At 42.1% G+C, this 22,620-nt stretch overlaps 1 protein-coding gene across 6 annotated transcripts in view; it reads right to left on the reverse strand.

The window, feature by feature from the left end:
* LOC143299896 (serine/threonine-protein kinase TBK1-like) overlaps positions 1-22,620 on the reverse strand; it is a 211,842-nt gene that overhangs the window by 96,522 nt on the left and 92,700 nt on the right. Inside the window, exon 1 of one of the 6 annotated variants that reach the window (XM_076613395.1) lies at positions 5,726-5,857. The exons of the other annotated variants lie outside the window; for them this stretch is intronic. The gene's annotated coding sequence lies outside the window, so the exon portion shown is untranslated. Of the gene's footprint in view, positions 1-5,725; positions 5,858-22,620 lie in introns of those variants that run through there. 6 annotated transcript variants of the gene reach the window in all.

A 22,620-nucleotide genomic window follows, 5' to 3' on the forward strand; every position in this document is an offset into this window, starting at 1 on the left:
GGCCTCAGGTAGCTGTCGCCCTTTGATGGGTCATTTATTTCCATCAGGGTGTCTAGCTACCCTCCTCACCATCCTCCTGAGAGGACTGGTGGGGATGCTGGTTTAGTCGCCAGCAATTCGACCCTGTGACAGGTAGTACTGGGATCCAGGTTACCAGTAGCAGATATATCTATCTGACCTGACTTAAAAGACACTCACCGTAAAAATCATCTAAAAATGTTTAACCCCCTATCCCCAAATTACAACCATCACCTAAAAACAATAAAACCGAACAACAACAAAAACAACAGCAAACAAACAAAATCCGATGTCTACGAGTTTTGAGAATAATTCCTTTGGGCGTCCAATGCTCCAGAAATAATGAAAGTGCCTGAGAAAAAATCGCATATCAATGTTTTGAATATTAAGTCAAAGGTTAATAAGAATCCACTCAGTAAGTCTCTTCTTTTTCAAAGATCGTGCTGCAGTTGAAAAGTCCAACAAGAAATAATCTTCAAATGAACTGAAAGGCCACGAAATAGACCAATAAATTATTTATATAATATGCCAACATTTATGCAAAGATCATGAACATTGTGAAGGCTTACCTGAAAATATAAAGGAGAATGGGGAATTTGTGATTGCTTTTCTCTAGAATGTTGGAATGATGTATAATTTATCCAAGGAGTAGACCAGCCGCCATGGCGTCGCGGACTGCCGGCTTGGAGGACGCGGGTTCGAATCCCAACGGAGGTGGGTTTTTTGGCCCGCGGCCGGCTCCTACCCAGAGCTGAGTGTGCTGTGGGCTTAAATGGGAAGGCTGGGTCCACACAGTCGAGTATCATCCACTTCACGGATGCGTCTTTAGGTGTGTTGCTCTAATTTCCTGACCAGCAAAGCAAGTGTCTGTATCTCTCGGGCCTGGTTGACGCCGGGATATCATTATGACAGGAAGCGTTGAGTATGGGAGACTCGGAATGAGTGGCGTGGGTGTAATGCCACTGAAAAGGTGCAGATGATGGGGCAGCAAAATAAGAAAGAAAATAAATAATAATGATAATGATAAGTGGTAATAATAATAATCCTGGGAGGGAAAGTGTCAAAATATTTCTTTCTTTCTCTTTGAATTTTGTAATATGAAGAAAGGAGTGTCTTTACTTTGTTCTGTTGTTTATCCCTGGGCTGGAGTGAAGTCAGACTCAGAGCGTTGTGCGCGAGTCTACCTGTCGTGTGAACTTGAGTGAATGCAACAGTTTCACAGCAATCTAAACGAGTGCAACATTTTTTCTTAAATAAAAATTCTGACAGCCACATTCCGAATTCATAGATGGGCGCATGCGTGCAGGGTGTGTGTTCCTGTTTCCGTATTCCCCGGAAAGTGACATGGTATACTTCTAACATGAGTAATTGATATTGTGCAAGTTGACACAGGTGCCTGAAGATGGCTCTGGGCACAAGGTGACTGGGACATGTACATCATGACCTTCAGGGAGCCTGGGAACACCAAAATTATCTGCTTTTGCGTCTTTTTTCTTCACCTTGAAGGCCTTATCAGAGACCTACATATAACACTCAAACGTATCAATCGATAAACAAGGTCTGAGAAATCAGCATTTTCTTTGTAGCCCAACCTATCCCCCTCTCTGTGTTAATGGTCTGTGCCTTTTAATTTCCATTTTCTTGTGTATAGCTATAAGTGCACCCTTTATGAGATGCAAAAACCTGCACCTGCCGAGGCCGTCGTATACGTGGCAGTATCTGCACCTGTGGGACTGTGAGCGTCGGTAGGCGAGAGAGTGGGGAAGGGACTGCACAACTCCTCCTTACTAAAAAAAAAAAAAAAAAAAGTGATCTGTGCTGGTCAGGCAGAAGTGCTGCATCCAGAATCGGCTTCTCCCATATGAGGACACACACCGACAGATAAGCCTGCCTGCCTTCTCATCCGTCGGCCCGACGGGAGACTCCAGAGAGAGACATATCATCTCTATCCCCTCCCCCTTCTCCATCTCCCTCTCATCCTCCACCTCATTTCTCCTCCTCAGCACCCCCCCCCCCCCCCCCCCGCCTCCCATCCCCCGCCACCTCTCTCTCTCCAACTGCGAGTTGTTCATTAACACGAATTCATCTGCCAAATATGGCTCTCCATTTGCTTTTCAAATCTGGCCCGGATATGTATGTAAGTGGTTGACAGATAATTTGTTCGACATAACGTTGGGCAAGCTGACCCATACCTGCATCAGTTTTTCAGCCAGACTGAACCCAACTGACAGATGGCCCATGCTGAGCCCCTCCCTAACTGCTGTCACCCTAAGTCCTTCTTTAAATAAGGCCCCGAAGACAGTTGAGTTCAACGACCTGTGGTTCGTCTTGAAGGTCACGCGTTTCAGCGCCAGAGTGTCGGTGTTGTGGAGGTGTCGTTATTGGAAGGAGCGGAGTCCTGGACAGCGGCCTCCTGACCTGCCTGTGAAACCTGGTCACAACGCCAGTGACCCCCTGCCCTGACCAACGTGACCCCTGCCCTGAACAACGTGACCCCTGACCTGAACAACGTGACCCTGAACAATGTGACCCCTGACATGAACAACGTGACCCCTGACCTGAACAACGTGACCCCCTGTCCTGAACAACGTGACCCCCAGCCCTGAACAACGTGACCCCTGTCCCAAACAATGTGACCCCATCCCTGAACAACGTGACCCCTGACCTGAACAACGTGACCCTGAACAACGTGACCCCTGTCCCAAACAACGTGACCCCATCCCTGAACAACGTGACCCCTGACCTGAACAACGTGACCCTAAACAACGTGACACCTGTCCTGAACAACGTGACCCCTGACCTGAAAACGTGACCCTTGTCCTGAACAACGTGACACCCAGCCCTGAACAACGTGACCCCAGCCCTGAACAACGTAACCGTAAACTGCTCGTTTATCTCAACACTCGTCTTCAAGTGAGGCGTGTGCCAAGCTTCAGACCCAACAGCTGAGAAGAATAGAGTGTGTACCGCGTTCAGCGACGGACAGCTAGCCAGACAGGCATACACTTGGGACGGAACTGATCAGGATTTGTTGTCGCTGAATTATTGCTTTTGAATCATTGTCGACATCAGATTACAAGATAAATTGTTGCTTTTGTTCCATTTTTATCTATTTTAATTTGTTTGTTTGTTTATTGTTTGTTTATTTATTTGTTTATTTATTTATCTATTCATCTATTAGTTAGTTAATAATTAATATTATGTCAATCAATCAATCAACCAATGAATTAATAAGATAACAGGTAAACAAGTAAGTAAATAAATAAATAAATGAATGAATAAATAAATAGATTTTTGTTTATTAATGGAATAAAAGCAATGGTTTTATCTTGCAATCTGATGTCGACAAGGATTCTCAAGCAATAATTCAGAGAAAGCAGATACTGATCAGCGTACGTGCATGTTTGCTCGTTTTCTTCATGAACAAGCTGGATCGTAACGGGAAAAAACAATCAACCAATCATAAATCTACGACTTTTCGCGGAACTGTTAAAAAAAGAAAAAAAGAAAGAAAGAAAAAACAACCTAGGCTTCAAGGAATGTGTCATGTTTAGCAACTGGAGTTTTACACACGGATATAGCTGAAAGTCGACGCCAACGTGAAATGCTGTAATGCCAGCTAGCTACCCGGTTTCTAAATGATGGTTTTCATTATCAGCAAAGGTATCTACTGATACAATTAAGTACTTTATTACAATAAATTTGTATTATGTACGTAGTGTTGCATTTGATATATATATACATATGTATGTCACATTTCTCTATTTAAAACTGTGTAAGTGAAGTCTTGGTGTATGCCTGATTGCAACGCTACAGCGCCCACTTAGATGAATCATTTTCTATGTGTGGAACAGAAAAGTCAGAAGCATGGACACACAATTCATGAAACATTCACAACAACAATAACTTTGAGACACAAAGGTGAGGACCATTCGGCAACCTGCACAGTTTTCTTCATGGGGTCATGGTGAACTGATGATCAATTTGGGCAAACAGCGGTGTGTGCAGCCAGTGTCAAGGTCAACACTCATATCCATAGGTGCTTTCTTGTAAGCCTACTTCCCTTTTTTCACAATGAAAGACCACAATTATTGTTTACAAACCACTGAACAACTGTAGATTTTTGCCCGAAACATCAACTTTTAAACGTGTTTATCCATTTGTTCATGGTACACGTGTGCCTGAAACAGCTGCTTGTGTGTCAGTGAGAGGCCAGTGACAGACCATAATAATGATAATAATAATAATTAATGCAGTCTGCATAATTTACGCTATTTATTTTTCTTTATCGGTTTTAAAACATACATCCTTTCACGAAGTGGCCACAATTTAAGCCATCTATTTTTCTGTGTTAATTTAAAAACATGCCTGATTTGACGAAGCTACTGCAATTTAAGCCATCTAATTTTCTTTGACAATTTAAAAAAATACCTGTGGTCCTTAACGTTTTGTGAAGTGTGTATGTGCAGCGTGTCACAGCGGTCAGTGAATCAACACCTGTCCACACTGACTTAACTCTACACCATCAACACCTGTCCACACTGACCTAACTCTACACCATCAACACCTGTCCTCACTGACCTAACTCTACACCATCAGCACCTGCCCTCACTGACCTAACTCTACACCATCAACACCTGTCCTCACTGACCTAACTCTACACCATCAACACCTGTCCTTACTGACCTAACTCTACACCATCAACACCTGTCCTTACTGACCTAACTCTACACCATCAACACCTGTCCTTACTGACCTAACTCTACACCATCAACACCTGTCCTCACTGACCTAACTCTACACCATCAACACCTGTCCTTACTGACCTAACTCTACACCATCAACAGCTGTCTTTACTGACCTAACTCTACATCATCAACACCTGTCCTTACTGACCTAACTCTACATCATCAACACCTGTCCTTACTGACCTAACTCTACACCATCAACAGCTGTCCTCACTGACCTAACTCTACACCATCAACACCTGTCCTCACTATGTAAATTTTCGTGTTGGAAGTCAGAGATTCAAACTCACACTATATAAAAGGGATGTCGGTACTGAACCAACTGAACCATGCAGGTAGCAATCAAAAAGTAGGCGACGTCTCCCGAAAACACATCATGAGTGCTTAAATTGCAAAGAAGGTAGGGAAGTCTGAGACATATTAACCCCAAACAAAAATCTAAAGTATAAAAACACTGCATCGAACACAAACCATATAACAAGATGTCTTAATAAATAAACAAATAAAACCACCATCTTTCGGATTAAACGATAAACCAAGGTCCCGTGTGCAGCACTCAGCGCTTGCAAAGGAATTCAAGGCAGCAAAAGGATTGTCCATGGCAAACATTTGTAGAAAAATCCTCTCCACAGAAAAAAAAACATCCCAAAACAGAAAGAAAAAAAGAAAGACCTCCCCCCCCCCTCCCCCGCACACACACGCACACACACACACATCTGAGGACCAAAAATGAAAATCAAAAATATAAATAAACCTGTGCTGAGGTGCTCTCCGCAGAAATTAATTTGATGAAGAAATACGCTACGAGAAAAAGAAATACAATACATTGCATTGCAACACAATACCAATCAATAAAACAACATAAGTTTCACACTAAGACACAAGGAGAGAAGGGAGACGGGTGAGAAAGATTTAGACTGATCTACGTCACAAAACAAACAAACAAAAATGCTGAATACCTGTCACCCTCAAATATCTGCACTGACTTTAACACACAACACACTCCAATATATCATACACAACCCTTCCGAGTCTTTCTCTTTTCATTTCCCGTGTCTGAAAAAAACATCCACTTCACAAGAAAAGCTTTCATGGTATCATGAGTGCGTGTTCCCGGAAACACAGAACGAAAACTGCAACTAATAAGTTTCAGAGGAGGGAGGGGGACAAGAGATTATCAGTATTTCTGAGCAGAAACGAAAGTGGAAGTGACAACAAGCTAACAACGCAGAACAACTTCTAATGTGACCGTATTAATTAAAACCCATACACTCGGCCATTATTTCACAACGCAGATCCACTGTGGCGGCTGTGGCTTAACAGGTGACAAGTACCATTTTCGGAGCGTTGATCCCAAAGGATTGTCTGTGGGTTCACGTCCTAGGCATAAGCTCCATCTCATGGGCTTACCAGCTGAGCGGTCTGAAGTGAGAAAAACACTACGGAAGAGCTTTTAGTTTGTCTGCTGTGCAAAGCTTGAATGCACTGCCTTTTTTTTTTTTTTTTTTTATTCCGTCAGTCCCTTCAAAGCAAATCTGAAATAATTTCTTTTCAAGCAGTCTACATAATTACGGAACTCCATTCCATTAGCTATAACCTGTGGACCTACATCTAATTCTTCCATGCATGTGTGTGAATGCATGTGTGCATGCGTACGTGTGCCTTTTTTTTTCTTTTTTTTTAGGATATCTGTCTTTCTCCTTGTACGCTTCCACTTAACTTCAGCATGCTCTTTCGTAATACCTGTATTGGTAAATGGGCGACAGTGATAACCATTGATGACGTTCACTTGATTTGATATCGATACTGATATCGCGCCTATCCTCGATGAAGACCAAGCTCTAAGCACTTTACAAACTCGGAGCCATTTGCACAGCAGGCTGCCTACATGGGTAGAGCCGACTGTCAGCTGTCATTGGGCGCTCATCATTGAGTCATTCAATCATATTACAGGCACACACACATACACTCAGACAGACATGTAACATTTTATGTGCATGACCGTTTTGTTTATTTATCCCGCCATGTAGGCAGCCATGCTCCGTTTTCGGGGGGATGCATGCTGGATATGTTCTTGTTTCCATAGCCCACCGACGCGGACATGGATTACAGGATCTTTAACGTGCATGTTTGATCTTCTGCGTAAGTATACACACGAAGGGGGTTCCTGCACTAGCAGGTCTGCACATATGGTGACCTGGGAGATCAGAAAAAATCTCAGCCCTTTACCCACCAGGCGCCGTTATTGAGATTCGAACCCGGGACTCTCAGATTCAAAGTCCAACGATTTAACCACTCGGCTATTGCGCCCCTGTATTGAGAATGAGTGTTTCACGATGAAGCTCTTTAGGTCAAGACGTCCTTTCATGTTGATGAAGCTCTTTAGGTCCGGACGTACTTTCATGTTGATGAAGCTCTTTAGGCCAGAACGTCCTTTCATGTTGAGGAAGCTCTTTAGGCCAGTACGTCCTTTCATGTTGAGGAAGCTCTCTAGGCCAGTACGTCCTTTCATGTTGAGGAAGCTTTTTAGGCCAGGATGTCCTTTCATGTTCAGGAAGCTCTTTAGGCCAGTACATCCTTTCATGTTGAGGAAGCTTTTAAGGCCAGGATGTCCTTTCATGTTCAGGAAGCTCTTTAGGCCAGTACATCCTTTCATGTTCAGGAAGCTCTTTAGGCCAGAACGTCCTTTCATGTTGAGGAAGCTCTTTAGGCCAGTACGTCCTTTCATGTTGGGGAAGCTCTTTAGGCCAGTACGTCCTTTCATGTTGGGGAAGCTCTTTAGGCCAGGATGTCCTTTCATGTTGAGGAAGCTCTTTAGGCCATCACGTCCTTTCATGTTGAGGAAGCTCTTTAGGCCAGGACGTCCTTTCATGTTGAGGAAGAACTGAGGCCATGAGTGTCAGAGTTGTCTTTCTTGTTTCCGCAGGTCGAACGCTCTCACCGTTTCTGCCGTTTAAGGCCGAACAGAGTGTCCATCCACCAACACAGCAATTCAAGCAGGAGAGAACAAGGCGTGACAGCAGAAATTCTTATTCACAAACTTCCCTGATACAGTTTCGAGCTTTCTGTTTGGGGCGTCTTCAAAAGAAAGACCAGAAAACAAAAGGAAACTTGATTTCCGAGAAAGCAGCTTATTTACGCAACATTCGACAGGACGCATGCATGAGCTTGTGCACTTTGGAGGCTGATCATGCCGACACAAGCGCCTGTTTGAATTTCCGAAATGCAAACATGGTCACATATCCAGCTGAGTACCTCGCTTCATAGTTTACATGAGATTATCAAAGTGAATATCAAAACGAGTAAAGCTACAAAAATCTTTCAATTCTTAAAAGGAATAATACTGTGTCCAAGTTGTTTTCCGCCGACTTTAAATCCCCAGTTGAAAACACTGCACAGAAAACAGCACAGTTCTGTGTGACCGGTGTTGGACGGGGGAAAAAAAAAGACTTCCAGAAAAAAACAAAAAACACTCTCAATGTTTCTGCCTCGGAATAAAAACTCCCCGTGGCTATTTTTCCCAGGAAAAAAACAACAACAATATACCCCCTCGGGAAACAAACGCTCACCTTACGCAGTCAGAAAAGGCTTAAATTATACGAACATAAAAAGAAAAAGAAAATCAAGTGATATTCTGACCATAAAAAACACACGCAAAAAAACTTTCCGTCTCTAATGCTTCAAGGCAATAGCACATTTCTCGTCATGCAGGAACAATAAAATTATGCACTTTTGCAAAACAGGTAATGTCTTCTTGTCAAAATGAGCGCTGTCTCACATTCGTCGGGGTGTCACTGCAGAATGTCACAATTCTAACACCGTTAAAAAAGGTGGCATGTTACAAAATGCATTTCATCCATAAAACAACACAAAACGTTTTATCCTTCAATAACAACACAAACAGCTGTAACACAATACCCAAGAATAACAATGGCACTGTTTATACCAATCTCTACCTAACTGTTTACATCGATAGCAATATCACTGTTCACACCAATAACAACTGCACTATTCACATCACTAACAATTTCACTGTTTACACTACTAACAATGTCACTGAGATTAAAATTCACAACACACGTAAGATTTGTCGTACAATTTGCATAACAAAAATTAGCACGTCTTTACACCTTCTGCCGTAACAGTCAATCATACTACCTATCAGCTGGGCTGAATGTAGCTGACAAGAACTGATCAAAAACACACAAAAAAGAATCAACCGTTCCATTCGCTGTATGTTTTTCGTTTGTTTGTTGTCTTTTTGTTGTCGGCTTTTGTTGTTGTTGTTTTGGGGGTGGGGGGTGGGGTGGGGATCGTTATTGTTGTTTTTCTGTTTTCCATGGCTTAAACTGAAGGTAAATGTGTAATGACAAACACGAAAGGCCCACACCATGCTGTGGACTGATGTTTAGAACATTGGAGACAAGTAGTTCCGTTCCTTTCTCTGTGCCAGCATGCCTCACCAAGGAAAGGGAATGAGAGCTAAGTCCTTCGTTTCAAAAGGGTGATTTTCCGCACTTGCTTTCAACACAGCAGGCCTGACCAATCACTTTTTTTCACTCCTCCAAAGCCGTCTGTACGCTGTTAGTGACTGCATCTTACCACAGTGATACCAGGTCTGGTGTCCAGCATTTTTCATAAAAGCCACGATCAACATAAAACCAGCAGGCAACACAGTTTCAAAACACCACTACACTTACCTTTTTCGAGAGGAAAAATTCTTTGAAACAGTGACGTCTACGGATGAAAATCAGCTTTTATATAGCAGATACAGGAAAGAATTCAGCGCTGAAAACGAGGAACAAACTTCAAACACAAACTAGAGCAGCAAACTGCTCGTATATAATTACATTATCATTTCCCAGTTTCCCAAAAAATCTATCAGCTCCTTTATTTCCGGATAACCACGTACAGTGGCCACACCATGTGAGGACCTTTCACTGCCAAGTCCTGTCCACAGAAGACATCCATCACACAACACTGTATTGCCGTGGCTTGCACGCGGCGGATGTGTCAGACTGGAAAGAAAAGGTGAGCTGTCAGCTGGCACCACTTCAAAGGGACACATCGTCCGGCCAGTGTCCGAGTGGCCAGGTGGAGTGGAATGAAGGGAGAGAAGAGGGCACGTGACCTTAAAATTGTGGCTGTATGTTCCTACACTGAGCTGTCCCCACACATCATCACCCAAAGAGAAGTGGTAGGGATGGTGGATGTAGTGATGCCGGATCGACATCGAGAAGATGAGAAACTGAGATAAGACTAACTTTATTATCTCATTAAGAGAAATTACATTAGGTGCTGCAAAACAAATGCGGACGAGTACTCAACACAAATACACTAAAACATGAAAAATGAAACATAAAACATTCCTATTCCCTGGCTGAAACCTAACATTTTCTCGTTAAAAATGGTTTTGACAGACTTTGAGATCCATGGCTTGTTGTTGGGAAACAATTTCATAGTTTTTGTTGGAATCATCATATCTTGGCAGAAACTGACGTAAGAAGCCGGTTACAACAATGGCTACTTCAGTCATTTATACACACTCCAGTCAGTATATATATATTGAAAAACATATTTTTAGATGTGCCACATCTTTTTTTTTCTTTTTTTTTTAAATCGTGGTTTCGTTAATTTGACTGGACGAATGAGTCCAACCAAGATTCGTGTTAAGACGCCAGAATCCATTGTTAACAACAGAAGGTAAATGAATTTTTTTTTATGTGCGTGTGCTCTCCGTGTGTCTGTCTGTCTGTCTGTCTCTCTCTATCCGAATACGCATCCCTCTATTTTTCCCATGCCAACGACCCCAGCCTCCCATTCCCTTCTCCACCTCCCATTCTCCGCTCCCTAAATCACAAAGTCTAACAGATCCTTTGACATGGTAAACCGCAATGCTATCAACCGAGAAAACCCGATGCCGACTCATTCGGAAAACACCGATTTTTGCGAAAGGCGTGTTTCAGTTTTCAGCCAGCTGTGCAGTCACAGGGTCACCACGAGCACGAACCGTTCATTCATTTCTGTTTGTTCAGTGTCAGCACCTTCCAGCAGTGAAGGGGGTGTCTGAGAAAGAGACAGATCCAAAATACTTCCATGTGTTATGTGAGAGAGAGAAAGTCTCATGGGAACACTACAGCTGAGTTATATAATGATGTCGGGTCGGTGCTGTTCCTCAGCGTTTAGTGCCCGGGCTCTGACATGTGTGTGTGTGTGTGTGTGTGTGTGTGTGTGTGTGTGTTTGTGAATGCGTGCGTTTGTGTGTGCGCATCTATATATATATATATATATATATATATATATATATATATATATATATATATCTGAATATGCGTCGGGGGGTGTACGCGCGCGCACACTGCACTGCACGACTATGAGCAAGAAAGCATGCGCGTGTAGGTTCACATCAGGATCGTATGAGCGTGCTCACGAACATGCAGACATGTGCAACGAAAAAAACAAGCAAACAAACAACTGAAGAAAAATTGCTATAAAGAAAGATTGCTTTTCCTTCGTCGGTAACAGAAAGCCGAGACACAACCAAGTGGCTGGGTCAGATCTACGAGAAATGCGTTATATGCGTAAAGTGACAATCCGGACGGAATTCTGAAAACGAAAAGTTATGAATCCATGACTGATTAGAATCCGGCTGACTTCAAGGAGCCGCAGTGTGTGTGTGTGTGTGTGTGTGTGTGTGTGTGTGTGTGTGTGTGTGTGTGTGTGTGTGGGTGTGTGTGTTTGTTTGTGTGTTCCTATGTTCTAATACGTCTCCGGTTTTGATTTTCTCATTTATTTTCTCGGAATATATCAGTCCATGTGCCATAGTCAGTCATTCGGATAAGACGATAAACCGAGGTCCTGTGTGCGGCATGCACAAGTGCACGTAAAGAACCCACGGGCTCAAAAGGGTCGTCCCTGGCCGCAAAACTGAAGAAACATCTACTTTAGCAGTAGAACAAGTACAGCTGCAGACCGAAAAAAGATAGGGAATATGGATGACGAGGCACTTCCTTGAGCAGAACAGTCCGAATTTCATATAGAAATATATCCTGTGACCATAATTTACACAACACAACACAACGCAACGCAACACCGACAACACAATGCAACGCAATACAGGCACACATGAATTGAAACAGACATGGTCGCACACACACATAAAGGCACAGGCACAGGCAGGCGCGCGCACACACACACACACACACACACACACACACACACACACCCCACACACACACACTGTTATTCACTCGCATGCTTGACTTTTTCCTACCTCCCCAGCAGTAACCCCCCACCCCACCCCTCATCCGCTTCCTCCCTCCCTCATCCACGTGTGATATCACTCACAGTGGAAAGACGTGAAGTGAAAGTAGGGGGCATTAAATATAAATCCTGCACTTTGTGATAAAAACATAATAATTGACATACATGTACAATAAGTCCTAATGTACCCATTAAGCGAGGGATCCACTTTTCCAGTGGCTTGTGGCAAGCGTAAAAATTAATTAAAATTAATTACGAAGACCATTTATACCACTCACACGCGAATGGGACACCATAGTATTTAGCAAGGCGGGATGTGGCGTGACCCCGGCCTGACCCGCAGCTGTCAGCACCTTCCCTATTTCAGAGACTGGCGCTTAGCGCGCACTGCGCTGGTTTGGTTGTTCTCATCGCCCATGGCAGACCAGAAACTGAAGTACGGCAATCCTTAGCGACAAAAGTTAGATTTTTAAAACGAAGGTGTTATGCCTTTTTCTTTCTTTCTTTTTAAATTAAAAAAAAATCATTAAAAAAATCTGCTATTGAAGTGTGGAATCAACAATAGGGTATTGCTATTGCGTTTAATTTTTAGATGAAAGTATTATATAACTGTAACTGTACAGTTTACAAAATGAGTGAATAAATAAATTAATAAATAGATAAATGAATAAATAACGAAAGAAAGAATGACACAGAGAGAAAGAGAGAGAGAGACAGAGAGAGAGAAAGAGAGAGAGAAGAAAATTAAAAAGAGATTGTTTGGTTTGTACAAGACAAAATAACATAATTAATTTACGGACTTAATGGTACTATTGACAACCCTGTAGATTGCATATTCTGTAAGGAAGTATGGTTAAATTGATTTTTTCGTATGATTAGAGCATATAGCTCTGAAGAGGCCTTCACAGTCGACAGGGTTCTGAACAATGTGAAATTGAAACTTAAAGAAATGAGCTCGCCGCAGCTGTCTTGATTTGTTCTCAGAGAGAGTTATGTCAATGCAGACAAGTATGTGGTTGCTGTGATCTGCCACAGTCCAAGTCGATGACTGAAGACGTGGTGGAAATCAACTGGAATCTTTGTGCGTTATGTCAAACAGCATCACAAGAAACTTTGATCTGCCCAACCAAGCGAGAATGTGCTGATTACGCCTATGTTACTGAAACCCTGGCTGATTTTAAAAGATTAGGACATTGCCCAATTCTGTTGATCTGTCTTTGTTTGATGAAGGAGATGGATATGAAGCAACGTTTCTACATTTTTCTAAGTGGCAGAAGAGATGTAGAACAGAGGAAAGCAGGGACAACCTCTAAAAGGAGACTGGGAGCATATATATATATATATATATATATATATATATATATATATATATATATATATATATATATATATATATAAAAGAATTTCAAATCCAGTGCTAGTCCTGTGAAAACAAGAAACCTGTTTGGTATTCATGCGAATAAATTAATGCATTTTTTTAAACAGTGATGAGGGTATACTGCAAGGAGCTGGACTTAGGACTTGATTACAAGATGAGAAACTGTGCAGAAGAGCTTCAGGATAGAAGTCTTTTAGTTAAATTTGCTTCAGGGGACATGGTAACAATAGATGTGTACCATACACATGCTCATTTAACTCTATAGACGTGCTGACAATCTGTCAAATGCAAACTCACGAGAGAAAAATAAAGACATGGACGATGATATGTCTCATTTGTGTAGAATATACACGTATGGACTGGCACAATCAGGAATCGAGCAAACTGAAGTGCATTCATCACGTATCAAGCATAAACTTCGCACAGCTCTTCCAGACCCCATTGCCACTTTACAAAGCAGAGAACTGTCCTAATGTTTGACAAAAACCTGGGTGACACCATCACGAAACACGCAGTTATGATTCAGAAGCCTCACATCTTGCAAAAACCGCTGAGCTGATTAGAAGTGATCTGTTGTAGCCAGATAGTTCATTCAATGACAAATTCATCCACAGAATGTCAAGAAAACTGTATACATTTCACCTTAAAGGCGCCCATCAGCATGATGACCAGTGGGCCAGATTCCATTGAAGAATTAACCACTCCACACCAGTTTCAAACTGTTGTCAGTATATCACAGATAATTGCATATAAATGCAAAAAATCATTAAAAACAACATCACATATGCAGCGCAACAGGACACAGACATCATTCCTAATCTACTAGCCTTAAAGTTCATTGTCAGACAAGAAAGAAAGGGCTGGTTGAAATCCTTCATAGCCTTGGCCTTGGGATCTCTTTCAACCGTCTGTTGTCTATTTCAACAGATATTGCAAACAGTGTATAGCAAAAATTTGAAACAGACGGTGTAGTTCTTCCGCCAAGAATGATGACAAACATTTACATAGTTGGAGCGGTCGACAAAATTGACCACATCTCAAGACTGACAAAAGTGGGAGACACCTTCCATGGGATATTTGATGCAGAATAAGCATGAAGACGCAGATGCAGTTATGCACTTCACACCCCTAGCTCAGCAATCGGTGTCAGCCAGAATGGAAATAATGCCCCCCCCCCCCCCACCCACCCCCTGTCACCTACACAAAAGTGCATCCAGTTGCTCTGACCTCCAAAGATGTCTAAATACCACCATGTATCGTCAGTGCAAAACCAGCCGTCAGACTTGAAAGCAAGACGCGCAACACTGAAAGTGAATAGTTGGTGTACTGCAAAGGTGTCAGCGTAGTGAGCATGGACGGAGGGGCGGATGAAGACATCAAGAACCGCATCAACAAAGCAAGGCATGCCTTCAACACCCTGCGGCCAATTTGGAACTCTATATCTCTTTCCACTCACACCAAACTGAGGATCTTCAACATCAACGTTAAGGAGTTCTCTCGTGTGGCTCTGAAACATGGCGAACAACCAAGACGAACACAAGCAAACGGCTGGCCTTCATCAATAGATGCCTGCACCGTATTTCAAATGATCAGATGACCAGAGACAGTATCAAATGCCTGCCTCTGGAGAAGAACCAACCAGGTGCCCATTAGTGAGGAGATCAGGAAGAGGAAATGGGGCTGGATAGCAATACCCTTCGAAAGCCTCCAGACGACACCACAAGACAGGAGGCGAGCTGGCTGACCAAAGCAGACCTGGAAAAGAAGCTTGGAGGATGAGATGAAGGCACAGCCGGATGGACATAGGCCCGGCTGAAGAGAGCAGCCAAAAACCGAGTCCGCTGGAGTTCTGTTGCATCCCTATGGTCCAGAAGGAGTCAAGAGGCAAAAATCAAATAAGTAAGTCACTGCAAAGGTGTCATTGTAGATGAACGTGAGATCGCCACTGGTACACTTTCCTGGTCAGACTTCCATGCTGCACGTCATGAGTATCTGGACAGACATACTAGCAACATTGGCCATGCTATCAGAAAATGTGCACTGAATCGCAATGACAAAACATGTAATGGACGTCGTGCAGCCTGCGGTGGAGAATCCAGGGCAGCATGGAGTCATTGGACCAACCTGTGTATGCCCTGGGCAAGAAAAAAAGTGAAATGTGAAATTACAGTCACCAGTGTGCGCAACGGTATAATAAAATTTCTCCTTATCCTCCCACATCGGACTGCTGTAAAGGACTGCAGGACAGAAGGCAGTCAGGCATCAGCGACAAGACCCACCACTCTTCGTTGGAAGCACTCTTTACCCTTATGAAAATGAGAAGGATTTTACTATTCTACAATCATTCTTCTCCACATTGAATCTAGTAAGTACGATATTGTCTGTCAGTGCTGAAAGAAAGGCAAAACAAGCGAATTGAGCGCATATGTCTGCAGTTTTTGGTGAATGCTTGATATGAATTAAAAACGTATCCAAGCAAAAATGTTTTAGACATGCGTGTGGTGCCTCTGGAAATTGGCAGAGCTGATCGACCTTGATTATACTTACATTCACAGATTTACGATTGATTTTCTTTAATTACAAGTATATAAATAATAATAATAATAATAATAATAATAATGGTACTTATATAGCGCTGAATCTTGTGCAGAGACAAATCTAAGCGCTTTCGCACCAGTCATTCTCACGCACGCATAACTCTAAAACTGGAGAAACTAATGACAAGGAAGAGGCAGGGAAGGGAGGCTATTTTGGGAAGAGGTGGGTTTTAAGGCCAGACTTGAAAGAGCTGAGTGTGGAGACTTGACGAAGCGAAAGAGGAAGTTCATTCCAATTGCAAGGTCCAGAGACAGAGAAAGAACGGCGGCCAACAGTTGAGAGTTTGAATCTGGGTATGCGTAAGTGGAGTGGATCCGAAGCTGATCGTAGTGAGCGAGATGGAGTGTAGAGGTGAAGGCAGCCACAGAGATAGGAAGGGGCTGATTTGTGAATACATTTGTAGCATAGAGTGCTGATCATGCACTTTATTCGGTGTGAGACAGGGAGCCAGTGGAGATGTTGCAAAAGAGGAGTGATGTGCTCAGATCTTTTCTTTCTGAGGACGAGTCGGGCAGCAGAATTTTGTATGCGCTGAAGTGACTGAATGGATGAAGCAGGCAAACCAGACAATAGCGAGTTACAGTAGTCAAGGCGAGAGAGAATGAGAGAAACGACAAGTCTAAATGTTGCGTCAGTGGACAGATATTTCCGGATGGAACTGATGCGCCGCAGTTGACGGTAGCAGGATTGACATGTCTGATTGATAAATGTTTGCATGGACAGTGTGTTGTCAAGGACAACGCCGAGGTTCCTGACTGAACTGGATAGAGGGATGGATGTACTGCCAAGTTTGATTGTATTAGTTGTAATGGAAGAGAGTTTTTGTTTAGTTCCTATGATCATTGCTTCAGTTTTGTCCGCGTTCAATTGTAACTTATTTAGAGTCATCCAATTTTGAATATCCAGGAAGCAGTTAGATGTTTCTTGCAAGAGCGACAACAGTTTTTCAGGTGTATCACTCTTCTGGAGTTGAGTGTCATCAGCACAAGAATGATGACTGACATTATGGCGGTTGATAATTTCAGCGAGAGGAGCAGTGTACAGTGTGAAGAGCACTGGGCCTAAAACAGATCCCTGTGGGACTCCATGTTCAATTTTAACGGGTTCAGACTGGAAATTATCAACTCTGACAGACTGGAATCGATCAGTGAGATAAGATTTGAACCAGTTTAGAACAGTGCCGTTGACACCAAATGTAAAATGAAGACGGAAAAGGATTGAATGGTCTATCATGTCAAAGGCGGCTGACAAGTCGAGAAGAGTGAGAAGGGAGATCTGTCCTGAGTCGGACGCTAGCAGTAGGTTATTCAGGATGTGGAGGAGAGTGGTTTCGGTGCTGTGGTCAGCACGATAGGCAGACTGAAATGGGTGGATGAGATTGTTGAAACAAAGGTGATTGTTGAGCTGCTGTATCAGTATCATCAATGTCATATCTTAAGAGACTGAAGTACTTTGCAAAATATCAACTCATGGCAGAAGAAATTCAAAAAGAGGCTTAGTTGCTATCATAAACGGCACCCAAAGATCTAGACACATCTTTTTCCCCCTCCCCCTTCTTTTTTTGTTTTTGTTTATTTTGTTTGTTGTTGGTTTTTTGGGTTAAAAAAAAGAAGTTTTGTTTAGGGTACAAGTAGCCCAGAGAAAGATGAAAAGTATGTACATGTTCTTTAAAATGTATGAGCAACATAACTGTGCACATTGAGATTAAACAACGACCAGTTAGCATCACTGACACTGTGACCTATTTTCTATTTTTATTTTATCTTTATCATTTTTGTCACGAAACACTCCTGAAGACATTTACATAACATAGCAAGTACATAATAGCATAATTAACATTCGGAGGCCACATTCTGGACATTTTCACGTGTGAAATTGGGTAAGAAAACGAAATAACCGAGAAAATAAGTGTCATTTGTTTTGAACTCAGTGACCTACTTTAGACGCTGACCACACCCACTTCCGGTGCAGTGATAAGGTGGATCCCTTGCTTAAATGAACCACAAATGAATAAGGAATAAGAAAAACCAAACAGAATGTTTTTATCATGAAGTGCAGCTTTCACCTGTTTTTCGGACTTAATGCCCCCTACTTGTTCTTTCTCAACAAAAGAAGGGACGCATGAGACTACACTCAGCCCACGTATGAGTTATGTCGGGAAGTAGAGAGAGGTAACTCTTGCTCCGCCTCCCTTTCCCCACCAGGACCCCAGCCCTGAACAAGGTCACCTGGAGGATGGTGCACTGCACCCATTGCCTCCACACTGCCCCTGTCACTGTCCTGGAGGGGAGACATAGACAGACAGACAGAAAGACAGACAAACGGAAAGAGAGACAAACGGAAAGAGAGACACACAGACAGGAATACAGAGGGAAAGAGACAGACAGACAGAGGGAAAGAGAGAGAGACAAACAGACACAGAGAGACAGGCAGAGGGAAAGAGACAGAGGGTAAGAGACAGACAGACAGACAGACAGGAAGACAGTCAGACAGAGGGAAAGAGAGAGACAGACAAACAGACAGAGGAAAAGAGACAGACAGACAGACAGGAAGACAGAGGGAAAGAGACAGACAGACAGGAAGACAGACAGACAGAGGGAAAGAGAGAGACAGAAAAGCAGACAGAGGGAAAGAGAGAGACAGAAAAGCAGACAGAGGGAAAGAGACAGACCGTGACAGACAGAGGGAAAGAGACAGACCGTGACAGACAGAGGGAAAGAGACAGACAGACAGACGGAAAGACCGACAAACGGAAAGAGAGACAAACGGAAAGAGAGAGAGAGACACAGACAGGAAGACAGACAGACAGAGGGAAAGAGACAGACAGAAAGACATAGGGAAAGAGAGAGACAAACAGACAGACACATAGAGACAGGCACACAGAGGGAAAGAGACAGACAGACAGAGGGAAAGAGAGAGACAGACAGGAAGACAGACAGACAGAGGGAAAGACAGAGATAGAGACAGACAGACAGAGAGCATGTGTGTGTGTGTGTCCGTGTGCATACATGTATCCGTGTGCATGTGTGCGCGTGTGTGTGTGTGTGTGTGTGTGTGTGTGTGTGAATGATAGGAGGGCAACACAAAGGAAGACAGCATGCTGTGTAACTCGTTCTCGCCCACAGACTGCACGACCAACAGGAAGAGACCTCCCGCTGCACAGGGAGGGGTGAAGAGGTGGGTGGGGGTGGGGGCTCCCACAGGGTATGAACCGGGAAGTTCAAGTATCTTATGCGTGGGCATTTTTTTTTTTTTTCAGCTGGTACAACCACTTGTCCATGAACAAGAACTTTATATCTCTGCGCAGCTTGGGGATATCGTTGGATTACATCGGAATTCTTTTTTCTTTTTTTTTTCACGCTGAGATGGAGACCAGCATGCAGTGCCATGTGACTGGTGTCCCTGGATCTTTGCCATGTGGGACGGTAATAGTTCACTTGCCTTTGTCAAGATATCTGAACAATCCACATGGGAAAACACTGTAATGGTATCAGCAAATCAAATGGTGGCTCTCTCAAAAACAGGAACAGAGCCACTGAGTTGTAAAGCTAAAATGAGTTCAAAAGCCCCTTCGGAACTGGAAGATGCCTGGAAAAAATGCACACAAATTAAACAAATGGACCCCCTCAAACAAAATACTTCCCGAAACAATCAATCCCTCCAAATGCAAGCCAAACCAAAACCAAACCAAAGACGGGAAAAAAAAAGACGAGAGAGAACGTAAACCGAAACATAACACCGAAAAGAATGAACAGAAGGAAAGAAAGTATAACTTCATAATCAGGCCAATCGTCCAACAAAGTCCGCAGAACTTATGGTATCTAAAATGACCAAGAACAGCCTTTCTGATGATTGTAAAACTTCAATATTGCAAACGTGTGTGGATAGCAGAAACTATAAGCTTACTGATTGATAATATCATGAAGCACACAGTCCATGAAATTCTTAAATGAAACTGAAAATTCTTCTTCTTCTTATTATTATTATCATTGCCATTGCCATTATTATTATTATTATTATTGCCATTATTATCATGATCACCATCATCATGATCATCACCATCATTATTATTCATTGCCGTGAGTTCTCTAACTTTTCATTATTATTTTCATTATTATAGATAGTAGTTATATGGCGGAAACTCCACACATAATCAACTGTGAGCGCCTCACATTAAACAGTGCATAATAACATACCTCTGCACACGAAAAAAAACAACACATATAATTATTATATGTGTGTATCTATATAAACTAAGACTACGCGACAAATTGAGGATATGAACAATCACACACACACACACACACACACACACACACACACACACACACACACACACACGCACACACTGTTCTACTCACGCGCAAACACCCGCACACACACAGAGCGCACAAACACACGCGAGCGCACCCACACAGTAAACACACACCCAAAGACACACACACACACACACACACACACACACACACACACACACACACACACACACACACTACATGATTATATCAGTAGAGGGTAAAGTAGGGCGGGCAGGAGGAGGAAGAATGCAGACAATTAGATCCTTCATCACACCCAAAGGTTTGCTTGAACAGGTTGGTTTTCAAGTTTGTTATTATAACTATCATTGTTATTTCAGTATTATTGTTATCATTATTATCATTATCAAAAATTCGTTTTCATGAAAACAACATGTCATAAATATTAGGTACATATACAAGCTGCACAGACACAGACACACAGACACAAAGACTAACACACAGACAGACACACAAACACACACACAGTAACACACAGACACAGACACACACAGACACAAAGACTCACCGTCACAGAGACACACACAGACACAGACACACACAAAGACACACACACACGCACACACACACACACACACACACACACACACACACATGACCGTAACGACAAATCATCAGAGAACCAGTCAAATAGCCGTGAGGGAAAACAAAAGGAAAAGAGAGGCAAGACCTTCAAGACTCACTTGTGATACATTTTTTAAAAATCTAATCGTTAAAATGTGTTCTGTATTTGTTATTATAAAGCTTCGGGTTAAAAGAAAAAGAAAAAAGAAAAAGTCCTAACGGCAGATTCGAACCGCGCGTGTTCGGATGGGAAGAAACTGTTTCATCCATTACACTGTCGTGGCTCCGTAACTGACGTTAAAAATACAATATTTAAACATGCTTTTTTAAAGGGCGATAAATCGATTGCGGTATTCGCAGTGCGAACGCTGTTTAAATCATATCATTCTGGTGTATCTTGGGCATTCAAAAAATCTTCAAGGGCAATTTGAAATTCTTTTTAAGTTCGCGGTAAAGGAGACGTGGCTATCGCCGCAATCACACTGCAACATTTAGCCGTTTTCTCTGGATCTAGATAGATGTACAAGTTTTTTTACACCCGCCGGGAATGTACGACAACGTCGATTCAATTTCTTTTATGTTCATTCTAGTTTTATAGTTTTAAAGTTGATATGAAAATTGAGTATTTTGTTAAACTAATAACATGTAGAGCCAAGTACAAGTACTTCTAAACGTCGTATGAAGTGAATAGGACTTCATTTTGAGAAAAGTCAAGACTGGAAATTTTTGCGTTTCATCAATTCAAGGGTATTAACTTTCATAGATATTTTTATGGCAGTTTGGCGCATAATCCAGTAAGTGATGAGGCGTTCACAAATCTTTCTTTGAATAAATCTTTAACGGTCTCCTTCTCCAACTTTCCATCACATGTTATTGTGTATTGTTGATTGAATATAGGATTGAACGGGCAGGTCAACAACTTGAAACAAAATGGCGTCGTTCGCGTTCGCGAAGAATATGAGCACGCGCTTTGAATATGTATAAATATGTGTACGCAATTGATTTTTGCCCATGACCTTCAGGACTCAGCCAACAGATCTATAAAGTCCACTCGTACTATTGATTTTAGTATTTTCCGAAAAAGACCAATTGGGCGAATGAACATAGTGAAAGCCCTGTACACTGAGAGTAAAACACACAAACATAGTGAGAGTAAAACACACAAGCTTTTCATGTATTGAGTATAATATCAAAATGTAATGTTTAAGATGAGAAAGATCAGTTTAAGGCAAATTAAGCCCCCTAGCATTAATTACAGATTAATTTCCCTTTTCTTACTATCTGCACCAAAGACATGCAAAATAAATATAACTTCCATGCTTAGCAAAAGAAGTTCCTGTTTGAACAAAAAAATGATAAAAATGACTGCTCTTGTTGTTGTGTCAGAATATCAGATCAAAGTGCAAGTTAAGAGAATTAAATATATATATATATATATATATATATATATATATATATATATATATATATATATATCAGTAAATTCAGTTTGCATATAATTTGGCTTTTTTTTCTTTCTTTTTTTGCCCCTCCCAGAGGTGCAATATTGTTTTAAACAAGATGACTGGAAAGAAATGGATTTTTCCTATTTTTATGCCAAATTTGGTGTCAACTGACAAAGTATTTGCGGACAGAGAAAATGGCAATGTTAAAGTTTACCACGAACACACACACACACACACACACACACAACCGAACACCGGGTTAAAACACAGACTCACTTTGTTTACACAAG

This window comes from Babylonia areolata, chromosome 25 (genome assembly GCF_041734735.1).
Source record: "Babylonia areolata isolate BAREFJ2019XMU chromosome 25, ASM4173473v1, whole genome shotgun sequence".
Lineage (NCBI taxonomy): Eukaryota > Metazoa > Mollusca > Gastropoda > Neogastropoda > Buccinidae > Babylonia > Babylonia areolata.